The sequence below is a fragment of the Eucyclogobius newberryi genome, unplaced genomic scaffold, assembly GCF_026437365.1.
Source record: "Eucyclogobius newberryi isolate DKJ021-1_F unplaced genomic scaffold, fEucNew1.0.hap1 SCAF_55, whole genome shotgun sequence".
Taxonomy (NCBI): domain Eukaryota; kingdom Metazoa; phylum Chordata; class Actinopteri; order Gobiiformes; family Gobiidae; genus Eucyclogobius; species Eucyclogobius newberryi.
In genome coordinates, this window is record NW_027316223.1 from 31,596 (window position 1) to 46,652 (window position 15,057).

General features: G+C 49.0%; 2 non-coding genes across 2 annotated transcripts; both read right to left on the reverse strand.

The window, feature by feature from the left end:
* Positions 1–4,496: 4,496 nt before the first annotated feature.
* Positions 4,497–4,568, reverse strand: trnaq-cug (transfer RNA glutamine (anticodon CUG)). The gene has a single exon. It is a non-coding gene; the product is annotated as a tRNA-Gln (tRNA).
* An 892-nt stretch (positions 4,569–5,460) lies between these two features.
* Positions 5,461–5,533, reverse strand: trnaf-gaa (transfer RNA phenylalanine (anticodon GAA)). The gene has a single exon. It is a non-coding gene; the product is annotated as a tRNA-Phe (tRNA).
* Between the last annotated feature and the right edge of the window lie 9,524 nt (positions 5,534–15,057).

Consider the following 15,057-nt stretch of genomic DNA (forward strand, 5'->3'; position numbering starts at 1 on the left):
TCTAATAAGGAATTTTCTCTAGAAGCTTGACATTAACCGTGACTGTAAAGCAAGTAGCATTTCTGTCAGACGACCGAGACCACATAATGCCAGAATTATCACCCCAAACTGTAAAAAGACAAAGGAAAAGTTATAGAGGATTTTGGAGGGAGACTTCCAGCGTGCTCAGATGACGTGGCAGAGAGGGGGAGATAAGGGGGGTCAACAAGACAGGAGAATGGGGAGAAAGCACTCAGAGGACGCTCTGAATGAATGAATTAGGAACTAAACTCAGCTGTTTTAAATTTTAGTCTGTAGAACAAATTTAAGGGTTTTGTTTGATTGACAACAATCAATTATAAAGATTTCATTAAACTTGATAAGAGATGAAGATGAATTCAGATTTTTATAGATGGCCAATATTTTGGGGAATGTGATCACAGACAGGACACTTCCTGTCCCCGACATAGATGACAAAAGTTGTGTTTTTACGGTATCGTGTTTTTTTGAGTGCACAGAACAAACCTACGTTTTGTTTTGTTTTATTTTTGGATTTGACAAAAAATATTTTTTGGACTTAATGCATGACTAGATCAAAGTACAGGACGAAAAGACAGAAGTGTTTTTAAATTTAGAATCAAATGCAGGCACAGGCCTGGTGTGATAATGTGGGTAAATTAATGACTACTGATGTTTTTGGACAGTAGAATGGGCAGTAAGTAAAGTGAAAAGTTATATCAGTAACTTATTTATTTGTATTATCATGAGGAAACCTCGTATTGCGATGTAGACGTAAGTGAGGGAATAAGTTAAATAGTGACGTGCCAATGTCCTCCTTGGAAAGACATGAATGGGTCATTAACTAAAGACAACAGGACACCAAGTCATAAAGATAGTCAGAGATAAGGGGCTATTGACTGGCAAAGAATCTGGAGAGGACTCAGGATGGAGCAGATGTCGTTATCTTTACGTATCACAGTGACAATTAACAGCAACTCCACCTCAGGGGGGGTTGACGTGATGGGTAATAGGAAAAGTTAAAATTAACAGGGAAAGAATTTGACATTCTAAAGTAAATACCTGAAGGATTGTTGAGATTCAATCAAGAATTGAATAGATTTAAATAAGACAATATCATCTAAATTTAGACGCTATAGAAGTTATGAAAACCAGTGATAATAGGACTTAAACATTATAGGACTCAGGACGGAGGCAAGAGATGGTTAGACTGATAAAATGACGTGCCTTATGGATAAGGGGAAGGTTTAGAATCATTTTGATTGTTAATACACATATAGACTTGCTAGAACAAACTAATACACAATGTTTGTAAAGCACCACATGAGCAGGTGTGAGAGATTGAGTTTGAATCTCACCTGAAGCACATATAAAAGATTAGCACATATTACATTAGATGTGTGACTTTATGCAGGCCACACAAACAGAGGAGATGTGAAATTATTAATTATGTGAAGAATTCTAAGTTGTGAACTGACCCTTATGGCCAGCTCAACGGGGGAATTATTGAGATAATTATTATTGTTTGATGTATTTGTAGTTGTATTGCACATACACACACACATACATACATACGCGCGCACACGTGGACAACCAAACATTTAGAGTTTGAAACTTTTAGAGTTTGAAACAAATGGTGGTAAAACAGATTTACAAGTTACAGATCGCAGAGGCAGTGTCGGATTACAGACACACAGGGTGGGGGCCCAGCGCCGTGGAAGGGGGGCTCAGCCAGGGATGTGACCACTGAACTGTGAAAAGTCAAGAGGTGACATTGCGGAGTGGAGTGACAGACGCAATTCCATCTCTTCCTTGATTACATCCTGGATTAGTGAACGTTGTAAACTATCTGGATTATTGAATTTTGGTTAAATGTAGAAGTTTGAGAAATGGGCAAAGCCATATCTCAAAAAGGAGGGCTATTGTACGTGTAAACAAATATTCCGAATCAAAAATTACTAAAAAAAAAATTGTAAACAAGAAAACTGAAATACACTGAATTGTCGAAAAGACTTTATCACCGCAGAGAACGTGTTGGAGATGTGGTGTTTACAGAAACGAGCCAAGTGGACGAGCAAGGTGGACGGAGCCACATCGTGTCGTCCTCACACCGACCATTGGAGGGACGAGAACATGGGTGCTCTCATGGGAAAGTGAGAGAAATGTCTGGACAACACAGCGGCAGATCCTTAACATCGCAGACGCAGGACTTTGTTTGTATTCTTCGTTTCTGTATGCAGAGACGACAGACAGATTCGTGTAGGCAAAGTACTATACTCTGCTACGATGAACGAGAGCCAGAGGCTACGGTGCGCAGAGTACCATACTCTGTGAAAAAGAATCAACGAGTTATCATCATCAAGTGATGACGGTAATATGGGTGCTGAACACCTGTATTATGCACCGGACAATCGGGACAATCGGGACAATCGATCAACATACACAACTGTGTATACCGGGAAATGAAACATACACAGACCTGGAATAGAGGGAAGCAAATAAGTGATCAACTTGAAAGGTTATGAAATGCATGATGTGTAATAATGTACAATGTATAATTGACATGACAGAGGCTGAAGAAACACAATGGCATATTATACAGCCACTGTTGTTTGCACGAACAGAGTGTATTTTTTATCTGCTACAACATAACTACATGTAATGTTAATGAGATTATGAATTGAGATGGGAAATGTACCAGTTCATATGTGTCATAGGTGTGACCGAAGCGAGCAGCGGGAGGAGGTCTCTTAAGAAACCAAGCAAGGACGTATGGTGATGTGGGGACACTTGTGGGACGTTGTGCCTATGTATCGCTTTTGTGATCAGCATCACCCAGAACCATACCGCAGGGTCAAGGGCGAGAGGTTAGTGGACAATCTGGTCCCAGTAGCACCTGATACTACGTATTTGATTCTATTGGGGTGTCCAGAGAGGTCCCTGACGAGTCAAAGTGACTGACCAGAGAGCAGCGGGTTTAAGGGCTTTCCGCTTGTACTTCTATATTTCCCATCACACCGCACAAAATATAGACAAGATAAATTGTCTGTTTGTCAAATTACAGAGATTGACCAATCTGACTCAAAATTTAGGACAGTAATGCTGTAGAAATGTTGTGGGCCGAGAGAAAAGAAGTGTGTTCAATGTTGAGAAATGTGCATAGACTTTTTGAGTGTAAAAGTGTCATTTTAACACCTATATGAAAGACATGTTGAAAACTGAAAAGAGTAATGTGTTTGGCATATGAGACAGTAGACTAATGCTTTGATAAACAGGAGGGAAATGTGATAAAATGTGAATATATGATTATATTTCTGTGATGTATTTTATCTGCATAATAGTGATATATTATCTGCATCATTAGTCTAAGAGAAGAACGGGTGTGTGACAAACTGGATTTGTGAAGGGGTCGTAAAGATGGCCAAAGGATGTTTACCAGAGGGGGGGTGATAACCCAGAGGAGTCTGGGTAATGTTTACCCAAGGCTTGATCTCTACGGAAAAATACCAAGTGCCTTGATGTGAAGCTGACCAATGAGAAATGTGACCCGCCTATTCCAGAATATCTAATAAAACCAACCAGCATGGGAAATAACAGGGTGAGACGCGGGGGTGAGACGCAGGAGGATCACGTAAGCTGCTTACAACAGCTTGCGTGATCAGTCCCCGCGTTTTCTCCCATGCATGCCATACAAATGTCTGATCTTTCTGTGTCGTTTCATATTCTAAGTTGAATTGTGTTCTCTATGTGTTAAGGAATAGCATCGGGTGTATGTCTCATTTCTTGACACAAAGTCAAAAACAGTCTGCAGTGCCCTGTGAATTTCAGTCCATTATTTTTGAGCAACAGCACAGCCCCAAAACACCTGATAGTGGTTTGCCTGCTGGGTTCTCCAGCAGTTAGCATTTCCTTGTGAATAATGGGCACTTTGACATGGTGTGGTGAAAAAAACATATTTTTCCCCTTCAGGCATGTGATTTTGTGGTCTTCCTTAGGGCTGTTCCTACATTTCCACACTCTTGGTCAGACAAAACCAGGTTAACTTCTCGTTCCCATTGGTTTAGAATATACTTAGCAGAACGTTGTCCAGATTACCAATGCATTGAGATCATTTAGAAATGATTCCCCTCGCAAGTTCTGATTGATTGGTTTCAACAAAGATTACTGTCAGAGGATTATAGTGGTCATTTCTTTGTTTAATTTCTTGCTTATAATAAGTCCTATAAAAGTCCTGTCTCTCCAAGTCAAAGGATTCCTTCAACACATCAATGCTTTTCATTTGATTTTCTTTTGCAATGCGGTGAAACGTTTACGCCTTTTGTAATCCAGGCGTTGAATCATAAGCTTGGTCATAAGAAAACCAGCTCCAGATTTTAACAGCTTTGTTTAGTTTGTATGCTTTGGTTGGCTCCTTTCAGGGGGTAAGCACAGATTTTACCCAAAGATTCTTCTTGTTTCTGCACTTTTTCAAAAGAGTAACGCTGCTCTCGGGGCACTCAAGGTTCCACCGAGATTTGAACTCGGATCGCTGGATTCAGAGTCCAGAGTGCTAACCATTACACCATGGAACCGCAGACTGGTCATTGGAAGGATAACTTTCATCCAAATCTATAAGTCTTTACATCAATCATCCCTTGCCAAAAAAATGAGAAACAAGGAGTGCAAACAGTGCAAATAATCTTGATGTGCAGCAATACTTTTCCCTCTCTTAATGCAAAGTGTAGCAGCAGTAAACTTGAGGGGGAAAGGTATGGGTTTGAGGGCTCTTCTTGTGGGCTTTTCTGTCCTTGTAAATATTTTTCATAGACAAAAGAGTAGGCATTTCCTGTTTACTAAACAGGCCCTTTGACCAAGGAAGCCGCAGCGCCATAATGATTTCCTGGTTTCCTTACATAATTAGATACAGTGGTTACTTCTGTGATTGTATTTCTTGCTTGCTCTGGCAAGGTGCGCAGTCGTCCCTGGGTGGGCTCTAACCACCAACCTTTCGGTTAACAGCCGAACGCGCTAGCCGATTGCGCCACAGAGATGCATATCCATAAAAGACTTGTCCCTCTAATTGCAATAAGAAATGAAGAAAAACTCTGGATTCAGAGCGCTAACCGCTATACCGTTGAACCACACCTTTCTACAGGATGTCCTGTTTTGAAAATAAGTATGACATTTGATCATTGGGCTATATCAAAGAGAGCAGCATTGAAGTAGGCAAACTTCTGCTTCATGGTTTCATTGTGTGGTGGTCATCACATCTGCCCTACACGCAGAAGGTCTTGGGTACAACATTCAGCGAAACCAAACATGTTACCAAACATGTTCATGCTAACAATGTTCCAACGAAAGCATGCTGTTTATGTTTTATAGATCCTTTCCAGGCCATTTATGTCCTGATCTCGCAAAATATCCAATAGACCCAGCATTCCTATTCATTGTATTTTTGAGCAAAGACTAACATTCAGGTACACCTGCCGAAACCCCGGATTGAACCAGGGACCTTTAGATATTCAGTCTAACGCTCTCCCAACTGAGCTATTTCGGCTACTTTATCGAATAAATTAGGCAAGGGAGGGAAACGTGTGGCATAACGTAGCGAGAAAATGAACTATTTCTGTGTGTCCTTTTTTCTTTTCTTTTGATTAAACATAAAACAATACAGGACACGACCAGGGAGCAAAAATTGTAATTAAAAGAACTTAATAGTTACATAAAACATAACATAACATAACATAACATAACATAAAATAAAAACAAAATCACCTTTAAATGAAAATAGGGGCCCACTTGGTCCAAGTCAATAAAATTAGTGCTTATCCAAATTAAGCCTGAATGTCACTGTTTTCCATTCATCCAATGTCTAATGTCTGTTACTATGTCAGTCAAGTCTTTGATCGTTGGCGTGGTTGGTGTCGAGCATTTCTTTGTGATGGCCTTTTTCTCTACAGCCAAAAGTATGTTCCAAGGGTATCCATTTATTGTGTCCATGGCAGGAGTGTTGAGGCCCAAGTACATAGTTTTAAATTTGAGTGGGATGGCAAAGTCAAAAACAGTCTGCAGTGCCCTGTGAATTTCAGTCCATTATTTTTGAGCAACAGCACAGCCCCAAAACACCTGATAGTGGTTTGCCTGCTGGGTTCTCCAGCAGTTAGCATTTCCTTGAGAATAATGGGCACTTTGACATGGTGTGGTGAAAAAAACATATTTTTCCCCTTCAGGCATGTGATTTTGTGGTCTTCCTCAGGGCTGTTCCTACATTTCCACACTCTTGGTCAGACAAAACCAGGTTAAGCCTTTAGGCGCCAGAGATTATGGATGAAATAAATGTATAAATAAAAAACTTCCTGAGATACAGAGAACTGAAGCCGGGGCACAGCTCTGGGTCGGCAGTGCCCCTGGAGGCCCGTAGAAGCTCCACACTCCAGTTGATTCTTGGATAAAGTGCACCCAGCCGGTCTCGAACTCGCGTGAGGCGGAGCAGGGTTCACACACCCCGCACACGGCCAGACTTTGCCCGGCCAGGGAGCACCTTCTGCGGGTCGGAGGCTCCGGGTCGGAGCCCCTGGAGCCTGGAGCCCTCACTGGGCCCCGAACTCGGCTGCCGGAGGCAGTGCAGTGCCTCATGGATAAAGGTGCACCCAGCCGGTCTCGAACTCGCGTGAGGCGGAGCAGGGTTCACCACCCCGCACACGGCCAGACTTTGCCCGGCCAGGGAGCACCTTCTGCGGGTCGGAGGCTCCGGGTCGGAGCCCCTGGAGCCTGGAGCCCTCACTGGGCCCCGAACTCGGCTGCCGGAGGCAGTGCAGTGCCTCATGGATAAAGGTGCACCCAGCCGGTCTCGAACTCGCGTGAGGCGGAGCAGGGTTCACCCACCCCGCACACGGCCAGACTTTGCCCGGGGAAGGGCCACTCTGGCTGGGCATGGCCTCCACTGAGCACCCCCTGGAGCCCCCGGAGCACCTCCAGAGCCACCCCCCACTCTCCCCAGATTCTGCCCGGGGAAGGGCCACTCTGGCTGGGCATGGCCTCCACTGAGCACCCCCTGGAGCCCCCGGAGCACCTCCAGAGCCACCCCCCACTCTCCCCAGACTCTGCCCGGGGAAGGGCCACTCTGGCTGGGCATGGCCTCCGCCGAGCACCCCCTGGAACCCCTGGAGCCCCTCCAGAGCCACCCCCCACTCCTCCAGACTCACCCCGGGGAAGGGCCACTCTGGCTGGGCATGGCCCCCACTGAGCACCCCCTGGAACCCCTGGAGCCCCCGGAGCACCTCCAGAGCCACCCCCCACTCTCCCCAGATTCTGCCCGGGGAAGGGCCACTCTGGCTGGGCATGGCCTCCACTGAGCACCCCCTGGAGCCCCCGGAGCACCTCCAGAGCCACCCCCCACTCTCCCCAGACTCTGCCCGGGGAAGGGCCACTCTGGCTGGGCATGGCCTCCGCCGAGCACCCCCTGGAAACCCTGGAGCCCCTCCAGAGCCACCCCCCACTCCTTCAGACTCACCCCGGGGAAGGGCCACTCTGGCTGGGCATGGCCCCCACTGAGCACCCCCTGGAACCCCTGGAGCCCCCGGAGCACCTCCAGAGCCACCCCCCACTCTCCCCAGATTCTGCCCGGGGAAGGGCCACTCTGGCTGGGCATGGCCTCCGCCGAGCACCCCCTGGAACCCCTGGAGCCCCTCCAGAGCCACCCCCCACTCCTCCAGACTCACCCCGGGGAAGGGCCACTCTGGCTGGGCATGGCCTCCGCCGAGCACCCCCTGGAACCCCTGGAGCCCCTCCAGAGCCACCCCCCACTCCTCCAGACTCACCCAGGGGAAGGGCCACTCTGGCTGGGCATGGCCTCCGCCGAGCACCCCCTGGAACCCCTGGAGCCCCTCCAGAGCCACCCCGCATTCCCCCAAACTCAGTCTGGGGACGGGCCACTCGGGCTGGGCATGGCCTCCGCCGAGCACCCCCCTGGAACCCCTGGAGCCCCTCCAGAGCCACCCCGCATTCCCCCAAACTCAGTCTGGGGACGGGCCACTCGGGCTGGGCATGGCCTCCGCCGAGCACCCCCTGGAACCCCTGGAGCCCCTCCAGAGCCACCCCCCACTCCTCCAGACTCACCCCGGGGAAGGGCCACTCTGGCTGGGCATGGCCCCCACTGAGCACCCCCTGGAACCCTTGGAGCCCCCGGAGCACCTCCAGAGCCACCCCCCACTCTCCCCAGATTCTGCCCGGGGAAGGGCCACTCTGGCTGGGCATGGCCTCCGCCGAGCACCCCCTGGAACCCCTGGAGCCCCTCCAGAGCCACCCCGCATTCCCCCAAACTCAGTCTGGGGACGGGCCACTCTTCCCCGGGTTGCAGGCTCTGGGACTCCGGGGATGACCACCGGGGACCAGGCCCTCCCTTCGAACCCGGGGACCCACACTTAAGCACCCCCACACGGGCTACACACCCTTGGTTCAGCCCCCTGGAGGTCCGTGCCCTTGGTACTATACCATGGAAGTCCGTGCCCTTGGTACTCTGACTGGAGTACCAAGGGAACGGCCCAGCACTCACCACAGAGGCTCGCGCCGGCCCCGGCCCACCTTTCGTCCCCGGGTACCCACACTTAAGCACCCCCACACGAGCTACACACCCTTGGTGCAGCCCCCTGGAAGTCCGTGCCCTTGGTACTCTGAGCCACTTTAAAAGATAAAAAGCACCAGGACCCCAAGGCCCTGGCTCCCCTGTCCCCTACACCACACTTGGAGGCAGGGCCCTTGCCCTCCACTGGCTGCCCCCGCGCCCAATGTACTCCATAACCGAAGAAGAGAGGGGGGACCCGGAGGCCGGCCTACTAGGGTAACAGGTTTAATTTAGAGCCGGGGCTCTGGACCACAAATGCCTACAACCCCGCAGTGCGCAGGAGCCTTCGAAGCTGGATGAAACCAGAACGGGGCCCTACGATGGCGGTGACCAGCCACAGTTGATAGCAAAGTGAGCCCTGGACAGGCGCTGCATTTGACAAACTCAGAGACGAGGAAGGGACCGGAGTCGGACCAAATATATCATCTGGCGCTGTGTCCAGCGTGAGGGTGAGCCAGCGCAAATCAGGACCACAAATGCCTACAACCCCGCAGTGCGCAGGAGCCTTCGAAGCTGGATGAAACCAGAACGGGGCCCTACGATGGCGGTGACCAGCCACAGTTGATAGCAAAGTGAGCCCTGGACAGGCGCTGCATTTGACAAACTCAGAGACGAGGAAGGGACCGGAGTCGGACCAAATATATCATCTGGCGCTGTGTCCAGCGTGAGGGTGAGCCAGCGCAAATCAGGACCACAAATGCCTACAACCCCGCAGTGCGCAGGAGCCTTCGAAGCTGGATGAAACCAGAACGGGGCCCTACGATGGCGGTGACCAGCCACAGTTGATAGCAAAGTGAGCCCTGGACAGGCGCTGCATTTGACAAACTCAGAGACGAGGAAGGGACCGGAGTCGGACCAAAAGTATGCGCCGGCCCTGCCCCCCGCCCCGCGCAGAGCCATCGGACACGTTGAGGCTGAAGGGGACTGGCGCAGAGCCCTTGGGCCCAGGGGCAAAGCGCAGCCATCATCCTTCAAGCCGCGCCTCCTGCTGCGCGGGGGTGAGTGACAATGGGCCCGGACTGTGTTCCCACCGGACGCGTTGAGGCTGAAGGGGACTGGCTCAGAGCACCTGGCACAGGGGCTAAGCACAGCCATCATCCTTCAAGCCGCGCGTCCTTCAGTGCGGGGGTGAGTGACGGTCCCATCTCCGGAGACAAGGGGCCAGGCGCGGGGGAAGCCAGTCAGACTGACGCCCCGCGCCTGGTGGGACCTCTGTCTCGGCCTCGCTTCCAACGTGTCCGGCGTGAGGTTAGCCGGAGCAAACCACAGCCGCAAAATGTAAACAAAACCGCAGTGCGCAGGAGCCTTCGAAGCTGGATAAAACCAGAATGGGGCCCTACGATGGCGGGTCATGTGTGCCCGTCGACCAAGCTCCTTGTCTGGTATACATAGAACCATGATTTGTACCATTTTCATGGTTGATTCATGCTCACGCGAGTTCGAGACCGGCTGGGTGCACTTTTATCCATGAGGCACTGCACTGCCTCCGGCAGCCGAGTTCGGGGCCCGGTGAGGGCTCCAGGCTCCAGGGGCTCCGACCCGGAGCCTCCGACCCGCAGAAGGTGCTCCCTGGCCGGGCAAAGTCTGGCCGTGTGCGGGGTGGATGGCCCTGGGTCTGGGCGAAGCTAAGATCACGGAGCGGGTCACCTCCGCGTACAGCCCGTGGTCAGCGTGACACTGTGCTCTGCCCCGAGCAATCAGAGCAAACAGCAAGCTTCTGGAAGTGCCCGCGAGTCTGGTAAAATCAAGCCGAAAATAGACCCTCTCATGCCCGGTCTGAGCGGCGCTTAGAGCGCGGAGGAGCGCGGAGCGCGGGGCTCCATTCAGAGGCTCCGTGATCCGCCTTACAACCAGCTCTCACCTCCACGTACAGCCCGTGGTCAGCGTGACACTGTGCTCTGCCCCGAGCAATCAGAGCAAACAGCAAGCTTCTGGAAGTGCCCGCGAGTCTGGTAAAATCAAGCCGAAAATAGACCCTCTCATGCCCGGTCTGAGCGGCGCTTAGAGCGCGGAGGAGCGCGGAGCGCGGGGCTCCATTCAGAGGCTCCGTGATCCGACGCTCACCTCCGCACCTCCGAACCATGACTTGAGATTACGGCTGTGAAGGAGCCTTGGAAGCTGGATAAAACCAGAACGGGGCCCATCGATCGCGGTTCTCGTGTGTCCGTCAAACGAGCTCCTCCCCCGGTAGCCGCACAACCAGGAAATGTACCTGTTTCGATTGCGAAAAACGTCATTCTCAAAAACCGCCCGCCCGTCCCTCCCAGCATTACCATTTTGCACATCCCGCGTGAGAGCAGCGTAGGAATTTCTCGGGAGCAGCGTGATTTAGCCCGGGACTCTTGAGCTGAACGCTTATTTCCACGAGCCCAAAAAATGACTAAGTCCAACGGTATATAGTGTACTATTGCCGAAAAACGACAGAGTCGCTCGGGTATAGTGTACTATTGCCGAAAAATGACAGAGTCTTTTCAGGTATAGTGTACTATTTCGGTTTTTACTCTAAGTCCCTCAGGGGCATATGGTGCTATACTATGATGGTCAGATCACCTCCAGGCCCCAGGGGAGTGCTTTTCTGGGGGCAAACAGTGCACTGATGATGGGGGATTATTTCATTTTGCTCATTTTGGTGTTTTTTCACATTTTAACCCATTTTCACCCCTTTTGCTCACAACTTCATACTACGGCCCGGAAAAACGACAGAGTCCCTCGGGTATAGTGTACTATTGCCGAAAAACGACAGAGTCTTTTCAGGCATAGTGTACTATTTCGGTTTTTACTCTAAGTCCCTCAGGGGCATATGGTGCTATACTCTGATGGTCAGATCACCTCCAGGCCCCAGGGGAGTGCTTTTCTGGGGGCAAACAGTGCACTGATGATGGGGGATTATTTCATTTTGCTCATTTTGGTGTTTTTTCACATTTTAACCCATTTTCACCCCTTTTGCTCACAACTTCATACTACGGCCCGGAAAAACGACAGAGTCGCTCGGGTATAGTGTACTATTGCCGAAAAATGACAGAGTCTTTTCAGGTATAGTGTACTATTTCGGTTTTTACTCTAAGTCCCTCAGGGGCATATGGTGCTATACTATGATGGTCAGATCACCTCCAGGCCCCAGGGGAGTGCTTTTCTGGGGGCAAACAGTGCACTGATGATGGGGGATTATTTCATTTTGCTCATTTTGGTGTTTTTTCACATTTTAACCCATTTTCACCCCTTTTGCTCACAACTTCATACTACGGCCCGGAAAAACGACAGAGTCGCTTGGGTATAGTGTACTATTGCCGAAAAATGACAGAGTCTTTTCAGGTATAGTGTACTATTTCGGTTTTTACTCTAAGTCCCTCAGGGGCATATGGTGCTATACTCTGATGGTCAGATCACCTCCAGGCCCCAGGGGAGTGCTTTTCTGGGGGCAAACAGTGCACTGATGATGGGGGATTATTTCATTTTGCTCATTTTGGTGTTTTTTCACATTTTAACCCATTTTCACCCCTTTTGCTCACAACTTCATACTACGGCCCGGAAAAACGACAGTCGCTCGGGTATAGTGTACTATTGCCGAAAAATGACAGAGTCTTTTCAGGTATAGTGTACTATTTCGGTTTTTACTCTAAGTCCCTCAGGGGCATATGGTGCTATACTATGATGGTCAGATCACCTCCAGGCCCCAGGGGAGTGCTTTTCTGGGGGCAAACAGTGCACTGATGATGGGGGATTATTTCATTTTGCTCATTTTGGTGTTTTTTCACATTTTAACCCATTTTCACCCCTTTTGCTCACAACTTCATACTACGGCCCGGAAAAACGACAGAGTCGCTTGGGTATAGTGTACTATTGCCGAAAAATGACAGAGTCTTTTCAGGTATAGTGTACTATTTCGGTTTTTACTCTAAGTCCCTCAGGGGCATATGGTGCTATACTCTGATGGTCAGATCACCTCCAGGCCCCAGGGGAGTGCTTTTCTGGGGGCAAACAGTGCACTGATGATGGGGGATTATTTCATTTTGCTCATTTTGGTGTTTTTTCACATTTTAACCCATTTTCACCCCTTTTGCTCACAACTTCATACTACGGCCCGGAAAAACGACAGTCGCTCGGGTATAGTGTACTATTGCCGAAAAATGACAGAGTCTTTTCAGGTATAGTGTACTATTTCGGTTTTTACTCTAAGTCCCTCAGGGGCATATGGTGCTATACTATGATGGTCAGATCACCTCCAGGCCCCAGGGGAGTGCTTTTCTGGGGGCAAACAGTGCACTGATGATGGGGGATTATTTCATTTTGCTCATTTTGGTGTTTTTTCACATTTTAACCCATTTTCACCCCTTTTGCTCACAACTTCATACTACGGCCCGGAAAAACGACAGTCGCTCGGGTATAGTGTACTATTGCCGAAAAATGACAGAGTCTTTTCAGGTATAGTGTACTATTTCGGTTTTTACTCTAAGTCCCTCAGGGGCATATGGTGCTATACTATGATGGTCAGATCACCTCCAGGCCCCAGGGGAGTGCTTTTCTGGGGGCAAACAGTGCACTGATGATGGGGGATTATTTCATTTTGCTCATTTTGGTGTTTTTTCACATTTTAACCCATTTTCACCCCTTTTGCTCACAACTTCATACTACGGCCCGGAAAAACGACAGAGTCGCTCGGGTATAGTGTACTATTGCCGAAAAATGACAGAGTCTTTTCAGGTATAGTGTACTATTTCGGTTTTTACTCTAAGTCCCTCAGGGGCATATGGTGCTATACTATGATGGTCAGATCACCTCCAGGCCCCAGGGGAGTGCTTTTCTGGGGGCAAACAGTGCACTGATGATGGGGGATTATTTCATTTGGCTCATTTTGGTGTTTTTTCACATTTTAACCCATTTTCACCCCTTTTGCTCACAACTTCATACTACGGCCCGGAAAAACGACAGAGTCGCTAGGGTATAGTGTACTATTGCCGAAAAATGACAGAGTCTTTTCAGGTATAGTGTACTATTTCGGTTTTTACTCTAAGTCCCTCAGGGGCATATGGTGCTATACTATGATGGTCAGATCACCTCCAGGCCCCAGGGGAGTGCTTTTCTGGGGGCAAACAGTGCACTGATGATGGGGGATTATTTCATTTTGCTCATTTTGGTGTTTTTTCACATTTTAACCCATTTTCACCCCTTTTGCTCACAACTTCATACTACGGCCCGGAAAAACGACAGAGTCGCTCGGGTATAGTGTACTATTGCCGAAAAATGACAGAGTCTTTTCAGGTATAGTGTACTATTTCGGTTTTTACTCTAAGTCCCTCAGGGGCATATGGTGCTATACTATGATGGTCAGATCACCTCCAGGCCCCAGGGGAGTGCTTTTCTGGGGGCAAACAGTGCACTGATGATGGGGGATTATTTCATTTTGCTCATTTTGGTGTTTTTTCACATTTTAACCCATTTTCACCCCTTTTGCTCACAACTTCATACTACGGCCCGGAAAAACGACAGAGTCGCTCGGGTATAGTGTACTATTGCCGAAAAATGACAGAGTCTTTTCAGGTATAGTGTACTATTTTGGTTTTTACTCTAAGTCCCTCAGGGGCATATGGTGCTATACTATGATGGTCAGATCACCTCCAGGCCCCAGGGGAGTGCTTTTCTAGGGGCAAACAGTGCACTGATGATGGGGGATTATTTCATTTGGCTCATTTTGGTGTTTTTTCACATTTTAACCCATTTTCACCCCTTTTGCTCACAACTTCATACTACGGCCCGGAAAAACGACAGAGTCGCTCGGGTATAGTGTACTATTGCCGAAAAATGACAGAGTCTTTTCAGGTATAGTGTACTATTTCGGTTTTTACTCTAAGTCCCTCAGGGGCATATGGTGCTATACTATGATGGTCAGATCACCTCCAGGCACCAGGGGAGTGCTTTTCTGGGGGCAAACAGTGCACTGATGATGGGGGATTATTTCATTTGGCTCATTTTGGTGTTTTTTCACATTTTAACCCATTTTCACCCCTTTTGCTCACAACTTCATACTACGGCCCGGAAAAACGACAGAGTCGCTCGGGTATAGTGTACTATTGCCGAAAAATGACAGAGTCTTTTCAGGTATAGTGTACTATTTCGGTTTTTACTCTAAGTCCCTCAGGGGCATATGGTGCTATACTATGATGGTCAGATCACCTCCAGGCCCCAGGGGAGTGCTTTTCTGGGGGCAAACAGTGCACTGATGATGGGGGATTATTTCATTTTGCTCATTTTGGTGTTTTTTCACATTTTAACCCATTTTCACCCCTTTTGCTCACAACTTCATACTACGGCCCGGAAAAACGACAGAGTCGCTCGGGTATAGTGTACTATTGCCGAAAAATGACAGAGTCCCTCGGGTATAGTGTACTATTGCCGAAAAACGACAGAGTCCCTCGGGTATAGTGTACTATTGCCGAAAAACGACAGAGTCCCTCGGGTAT